Raw genomic sequence first — 8,516 nt, 5'->3', positions numbered from 1 at the left:
TCATGATCATCTTGGGCTAGTGGCTGTGTGCCGCTGCCCTCATCTCCAACAAGGGCAAGGGAAGGGCGGTGGGACGGGGTGGTGTCCGTGGTTGACGGTGCCCTGCATGCGACGACAGAGGAAGTTGAGCAAAAATGCCGCGAGCGGCAGGTCACGTCCTATTAGGCCCGGTTTGAGCAACAAAAATCAATATTACTTCACCCATCTTGCATTGAGTTTTTACAAACATAGAAGAAGCACATTGTGTTTGGAACAAATATATGTACATGTGCGTGTCAAGGGCCAGATCTGATAATAACAAAATTTATAAATTGTTTCGCTTGAAATTTTTACTACTTGTATTCTTTTCTGATTTGGCATCAAAATTTTCATTTCCCTCCATTCTCTCCCATAATAGCGACTAATTTTGGTCAATAGAAAATATAAGTACGCGCTCTTATTACCATGGCCCCACCTGCCATACGAATCAAGAACATAGACCAAAATGAGGCATCGCGATGAGGTAACTGCGCCATCAAAATCGGAAACCTCCCCCTCCCGTCCCCCATATCAACACAGTCCCCTTCCTCGTCTCGTAGGATCCCTACCTTGAGGAGATCGATCATGGCCTGCCCTCGCTCCTGAACCTCGTAGCTCACCCCGCCGATTCATTGAGGTCGAGGGCATAAGGGGCATGTCTTGTTCACCAACTGGGACGGAAAGCAGATCAATCCCCACCCCTGATTCATAGACACACAAGGTAAATACTAGTACAACTTGAGGATTTTGCCTCCTCCCCGCTTGGTTCAGATCTATCCCTTTTATGCTTTCTAATTACTCTTCTCTTGTGTGAATTTGATAGTGCACACCAAGTGTTTGATAGCTGTCCTCTCTTACTAGTTTAGAATATTGGGGGCCTTCAGATAGAGGGGGTTGTTTCTGATTCTTCTTCTATAAGGTTACACCTTCCCTACTTGATTGATATTAGCCTTTTAGGTTTTATTCATTATAGTGCCCTAACGCCTGTTTGTTTTGGTGTTCATAGGTTTACTGAACATAAGAGGTGGCTTAAATCTAGTAACTGTTAAGGTTTCTGGTGTGGACGCGTGCAATATTTCAATGTAGTTCTGCACCATTACTACCTTGGTGAGTTCAATCTCTCTATAGACTTTCTTTATGGTACTCCAATTCGGACTATCCTATTCTAGTTGGCTAGTACAGTTGGGTTAGTTCTTGCCTAACATTTTGTAGTTGAACACCTAGCACAGTTTCTTTCTTTCTTCATGTGTGTGCGCACGTTTGTGACCTTGTTATTTTCTTATCGCTATCATACTATATTCTGGCTGGGGTGTCATTTGTAAAAAATGAACGATGGAGTGACTAGAAGAAGTGTTATCTTGGTCGTACCTATGGACAAATTGCAGTAAGTATCTTGTCGACTAGTGGGGCCCTAATAAAATGTTAATTTTATAATGAATATTAGAACATGATCTGTAGCAGCACAACTACAAGTCCAGTCTACAAAACCACACACTTGTTCTGAAAATAAATGTTAGTGAGCAACCATGTGCATGATAGTGAAAACACATGTATACTCTACAACACACTCAGCCTTGGCCCATGGGATCTCCTCACAGTTCCAACTTGAAAATAACATCTCATCATCCTAGCTATAATGCTTGCGCATGAACGAAACCTCCTTAACACCAAAGGGAATGAACTTGGGCGTCCTTGAGCTTATGATCCTCTTACTATCTGTGGATAGTGTTATACCTGAACATGTGTTCCCCCCTGCAAACACCAAGTTAAGAATCATACCACACAAGTACAAGTTCATCTTCCCTAAGCAATTGAAATAGATCAACAGTTAAACTACTAGTATTGATAGATAACTGCATTTTATTCATAGTAATGTTCCCAGCATAGAAAAAAACTAAAAAGCATGGGGTCATCGAAAGAGCTGCTATATGGAGTTTCATTTTGTTACTTGATGTTTTTCTTATACACCCGATGAACAAAATAATGGACCCCTCGCAAATTTACATTTCAGAGTAACGGTTTCATGTCTTAGTTCATCGTTTTCACTATGAAATAGGAATAGCTTGATGTATTCCTAGTACCTACTCAGTATTGAATGAGTTGCTATTTTGATTTGATAAGGAATAAATGTGGTCAGACTTATTTTTGTTGATTGTAGGGGCATAAATTACTTCAAAATATGATTGTTTGAGCTGAAATCTGAATTAATCGTCTTCACATCTGTGGGGATGACTGTCATAAGGTCGAGTGGGGCCACAGAATATTGTCTTTTACATAATTTATTTAAACTTTTGGTCATTGTCATGTTGCAGCAGATATGTAATGGACAAGAATTTCAGTGCACGACGAAGGGAAATATATTCTGCTGCACATAAGGTATATTTCCATTACCATATACAATATGTTCAAAATATGTTGCTCCAATGGTTATGTATATACTGGTCGTCTTGCTATCAGAATGTTGTTAAAAACAAGAATGTTAGTGCATGTTAGGAGGAAAAACTTCTGTTGCAAGCAAGCAGTATCCTTTCATGATCACATAATTTTTTGGTTCAGACTATAATGGCTTGTTTTAGTTGTTTATTACTTCTTCTTTGCTATCAGTCTGTTGTCCAGACCACAAAAACAACATAAGGTGCTAATGCATGCTGTAAGAGTGCTCGAAGTGATTCCCTGAGTTGGATGGATGCCACTAAACTATCTGTTGTTGTCAAATTCATTTCATATGTTCCCCTGTTTTGTTTCTGTCTTCTCATATGGCAACTTTTATTTTTTTCTAACAGGCAGGAACTAAAGTATTCTTGAAGAGCCTGAAAAATCATAACAAGGGTGTAGCTCTAGATACAATGGTAAGTTCTGATCCTAAATTTGAACTTGATGGTCCTGAAATTAGAAATGAATTCTGGGCAGTGCATGTCGATATGGCACTAGTTCAAACTGAAAATTTGGTATGAAGTCGCAAAAACTGCAATACTGCATAAAAAGAAAAGATTGCATGGCCTTCAACCTTTGTACATGACTAATATTTGCCTATATTACTACTTGCATCATGTAAAGGTATTGTGTGTTAGCAGTTCATTTTTGTTTTCTTGGTTGTAGATTCAAAAGATAAATGGATGAGTATATGGGAGCGTGGCGATTATACTGCAACGATGATGTCAATGATCCGTTTCATGATGATTATGATGACATATGCATTTAGTTTTAGTTATGTTGTAGGGATGACGTTCCTATCGGATGTTGTTCCTCAGTTAAGATCGATATTTTTAGTTTAAGTTTTGCTGTCAAGAAAATTGTTAGATTATGCATCACATTTGGATGATGTTCCTCCTGTAATATCCACTATTGTAATCCAACAGTTTTGATCTGATATATTATGATTTGTTCCTCTCGTGAGTATATTGTCTTGTTTTTCATTCACTTGAAATATATAATTATCGCCTTTACATGGAGCATTATTTAATTGCTAGCAATATATATATATATATATATATATATATATATAATATTATTATTCACACTATATATGTACCAACACTTAAACGTTGGAAATTCTCCGTTGCCAAGCAATGGGATTTTGATTCATGTACATCAAGCACCAACATATAAAGCTGTTGTAAAAGTCCGTTTTATCTGTTGTTCTCTTGCAACAGACCCTTTTACCAACGATAGTATAAGCGTTGCATTATGCGCTAACAACACTGGATAAGGCTACGCATCCCAAACCGTTGGTAAGGACCCTAGCAACGCATATATGGACATGTAGATACGGAAAAAGGCGTTGCTATAGTGGGGATCCTGTTGTAGTGTTCGTGGGTGATGGCCATGGTGGGACAGACAAGGTTGCTTCTTCGTGGACCCTTCGTGGGTGGAGCCCGGACTCGCGCAACCGTTACCCTTTGTTGGTTGAAGTCTCCATTAATGTGGATGTATGATAGCACCACCTATCGGAACCACGCCAAAAATCTCCGTGTCTTCATTGCATTTGCACACTCCAATCCCATCCCTTTACTTTCTTGCAATTAGCATGCTTTACTCTTTTCGCTGCTTATACTCTTGCCATTCTTGCTTGAAATGTATTGTGAATGCTTAAACTTGTGCTAAAAATCCACCTCAACTTGAAGAACTTAAAAACTACTACTTTTGCTAGTTGGGGGTCTAATCACCCCCCTCTAGACACCTCTTCTCGATCCTTTCAGCGACATACTCTAGGTTACCGAACCTGATTTGATGCTTAGGGGTGAAACTATCGACCTGGTCGACATGACCGGCCAAGTCGGCATGTAGAATGATGCTGCCGAACGCAAAAAGCTAGCAGGGGACGAAGATGTACCCGATGCTGATGCCATATCCGATGATCAGGCGAGCCATTGGTCCTTCAGCGATCTAGCAGCGGATCTCTCAATGAAAGCACCAATGTCGGTGTCAAAACCGGTGGATCACGGGTAGGCGGTCCCAAGCTGTGGATCTTGGATCAATAGGAAACAAAGGACGAAGGACACAGTGTTTACCCAGGTTCATCCCCTCTCTAAGAGGTAAAGACTTACGTCCTGCTTGATTATATTGATGTGTATAGGATGATTACAGAGTCAATCTACCACGAGATCAGATGAACTAAACCCTAGTCTAGTAGGATGACGGTTGTTGTTGTAGCCTCTACGGACTAAACCCTCTAGTTTATATAGACACCAGGGGTACTAGGGTTACACATGGTCAGTTACAAGGAAAGGATAAGCATGCTTGTTCTTCTCATCTTGGCTTGGAGGACACACTAAGGCACCAAAAAGCTTCCTGTTTGGATATGGTGTCTCCACATAATTTGGCCTTCTAGCATTGGCAACACGGCCCAACAGTCCAGCCCACAAGGGATAGGCCGGCAGGCCAAAGACCCCCTAAACCAGGACTCCCTCAGGTATAAGCCATGGTAAAGTTAGAATACAGTAGTTATAATGCAATAACAAAATATGAACAGGTTTGCAACAGTTCTTAAGATGGTGATTTGCTTTATTATACTAACGAATCTCATGAAGGTTTTGTTAAGTTTTGTTTTGCTTGGAGCATCTTGTATTATAGGAGTCTTTGCTTTTTTGTTATTTAGTTTTTCACAATCATCCTTTCTGATACACTTGTTTGAGAGAGCCACACACATATCATGATTTGTTAGAATACTCTATGTGCTTCACTTAAATCTTTTGAGCTAGGCACTTGCTCTAGTGCTTCACTTACATATCTAGAATTTTTTATTGTTCCATCCTATTATATTATCAACCTTGGTTGTTTTATATACATTTACACGCAACTTTATATCATTTTTTGGGACTAACCTATTAACTTAGTGCCCAGTGCATGTTGTTGTTTTTGCTTTTTTACTTGTAGAATATCAATACCAAATGAAGTCCAAATGCCAAGAAACTTTTTGGACATTTTTTCTGGTGATAAGAGACCCTAGAAGCTTCTGGAGGCCACGAGAAGATGAAAGTGGGGCCCACTAGGCACCCGGGCGAGCCAAGGGCCTCTAGCGCGCCCTGGTGGGTGGTGGGGCCCACGGGAACCGTCTTGACCTACCTCCACCTCTATAAATACTCTAAAATCCCAGAAACCCTAGGGAAGTCCATGAAATACTTTTTCCGTTGTCGCAAGTTCCAGAACCACGAGATCTAATCTAGAGGCCTTTTCTGGCACTTTTCCAATGGCGGAAACAATGACGAAGGGGTTCTTCATCATCCTTACTGCCCCTCCGATGATGTGTGAGTAGTTTACCACAGACCAACGAGTCTGTAGCTAGTAGCTAGATGGCTTCTTCTCTCTTTTTGATCTTCAATACAAAGTTCTCCTCGATGTTCTTGGAGATCTATTTGATGTATTAGCTTTTTGCGGTGTGTTTGTTGGGATCCAGTGAATTGTGAGTTTATGATCAGATCTATCCGTGAATATTATTTGAGTTTTCTCTGAACTCTTTGATGCATGATTGTTATATCCTCATAATTCTTCTCCAATTTATTGGTTTAGTTTGGCCAGCTAGATTGATTTTTCTTGCCATGGGAAGAGGTGCTTTGTGATGGGTTCGGCGGTGCTCAATCTCAGTGAAAAAGAGACATGACATGCATGTATCATTGCTATTAAGGGTAAAAAATGGGGTTTATTCATACATGAGTTTATCTTGTGTACATCCTATCATCTTGGTTAAGGCATTACACCGTTCTTTCATGAATTTAATACACTAGATGCATGCTGGATAGAGGTCGATGTGTGGAGTAATAGTAGTAGATGCAGGTAGGAGTAGGTCTACTAATCTTGGATGTGATGCCTATATACATGATCATTGCCTTGGACATCTTTATAATTATTTGCTTTTCTATCAATTTCCGAACATTAAGTTGTTTACCCACCGTATGCTATTTTCTCGAGAGAAGCCTCTAGTGAAAACAATGGCCCCCGAGTATATTTTCTATCATATATTAAAACCAAAAATACCTTGCTGGAATTTTCTTTTATTTATTTTCTTTTGTTTTTTTGTTAGATCTATTTATCAAAACCTATACAACTTAATCTTTCTCAATACCGTTGAGGGATTGACAACCCCTCTACGCGTTGGGTTGCAAGTATTTGTTGTTTGTGTGCAGGTGATGTTTACATAGTGTTGCTTGGTTCTCCTGCTGGATTGATAACCTTGGTTTCATAACTGAGGGAAATAGTTATCTCTACTGTACTGCATCATCCCCTCCTCTTTGGGGAAATCCCAATGCAACTCACAAGTAGCATTCATCAGGAAAACTATCATCAATAGGTAGTGGGTCATCAAGAACATTTTCCATTCTAGACAAATTATTAGCTACTGGATTCTCAGATCCCTTTCTATCAATAATGTGCAAATCAATTTCTTGTAGCAAAAGAACCCGCCTAATAAGTCTAGGTTTAGCACCTTTCTTTTCCATAAGGTATCTAATAGCAGCATGATCGGTGTGAACAATTACTTTCGAATCAATAATATAAGATCTGAATTTATCACATGCAAACACAACTGCTAAAACTTCTTTCTCGGTAGTAGCATAATTTCTTTGAGCACTGTCTAGAATTTTACTAGCATAATGGATAACATTCAATTTATTATCAATTATTCGTCCTAGAACAACACCAATAGCATAGTCACTAGCATCCCACATAATTTGAAAGGGTAAGTTCCAATCATGTGGTTGAATAATGGGTGCAGATATTATGGCTTCCTTAAGTATTTTAAAGGCTTCTACGCAATCATCATCAAAAAGAAATGGAACATCTGTTTGCAAAACATTAGTAAGATGGTGTCGGTGTATTAAACATGGGTGTGTAATACCCTAACCCATGCACAGACAAATAGCAGCTCCCCCGCCGAATGAAGTCTCAAAGAAGATTTCCAAATCAAAGGAGCAACTCTTTGAGAGATCAAGGAGCGCATCAAGAAGACCAAGGTTTAAGACAAGCCTCAAGATCAACTACAGAACACTGGAAGCTACCTTTGCCGGCAAGGACGAGCCGACAAGGCAAAGGCCCGGCAAGCCCCGTGGCTAGCAAACCCCCATCAACTACCAGTGCTCCACCTCACCAGCCAGCTGGTCACTGATCGATGAGGTGTCGAGCCCGCAGGTAGTTAGGTGGAGTTTGCCGACACATGTCAGCACGCTGGAGAGAAGATTACCTTTATCGACACCCATCCAAATGGCGTGTCAAGCTAATAGGAGTTAGCTGGGAAGCGGTGCTATATATATCCTTGCTGGGGCTTCTCCTCCTCATGAAACCTCACAGTACATTTAATGTTATTTGTCCTAACTGGCAGAGTTAGGTATGATAGCACTATTGCTATCTAATCACCGTGTAAATACCTTTTTGCCACTGTGGTAACCCCTTGAGCTATAAAAGGAGGGCCTGGCCAACCTTTACAAGGGTTCGAACCCATTTAAACCCCTAGCACACTTGCTCGTGTAGCTGCCTTCTGCTAGCACCTCCCCGAGGAGAGTGCTCCGTGTACTTGTGCTATACACACTTTCAATACACCAAAAGCAGGATTAGGGTGTTACACCACAAAGGTGGCCCGAAGCTGGGTAAAGATCCTTGCGCTTTCTACTGAACCTATTGTTTGCATTTTGTGCAATCCCCTCGCCGAACCATAAAGGGGCTAAACCACCCCATAGATAGTCATTCCACGCCGATATCTTTGGCATGGCAGGTAGGGGGTTCGCTGACATGAACCTGGACAGCAGACAGCACGTCGATTTCATATAATTTCATCACCATCTTCATCATCCATGTCGCCCCAGAAGAAGGGCCCCATGGTGAAAAATCCTTCCACGTCCAAGCTTCCTTCACACGCATCCACGGGCGCCGCAGGCGACACCACCATCGCGGACAGTGTGAATGTCACGGTGGGCGCTGTTGTTGCCAAAACCAAACCACCGGAGCACGGCGATCACCGGAGACATGAACGGAGTGGAGGAGGGAGAACACAGAAGGATTGCCGGCGC

The 8,516-nt window shown here is 41.1% G+C and overlaps 1 long non-coding RNA gene across 1 annotated transcript; it reads left to right on the top strand.

The window, feature by feature from the left end:
- The first annotated feature begins 832 nt into the window (after nucleotides 1–832).
- Nucleotides 833–2,861, top strand: LOC119359476. The gene is made up of 4 exons (XR_005172555.1): nucleotides 833–937; nucleotides 1,025–1,125; nucleotides 2,331–2,394; nucleotides 2,802–2,861. It is a non-coding gene; the product is annotated as an uncharacterized LOC119359476 (long non-coding RNA).
- Nucleotides 2,862–8,516: the final 5,655 nt, after the last annotated feature.

Source organism: Triticum dicoccoides, chromosome 2A, assembly GCF_002162155.2.
Source record: "Triticum dicoccoides isolate Atlit2015 ecotype Zavitan chromosome 2A, WEW_v2.0, whole genome shotgun sequence".
Lineage (NCBI taxonomy): Eukaryota > Viridiplantae > Streptophyta > Magnoliopsida > Poales > Poaceae > Triticum > Triticum dicoccoides.
Note: the sequence above shows the minus strand (reverse complement) of the source record. Positions and strands in the feature narration are given on the sequence as shown.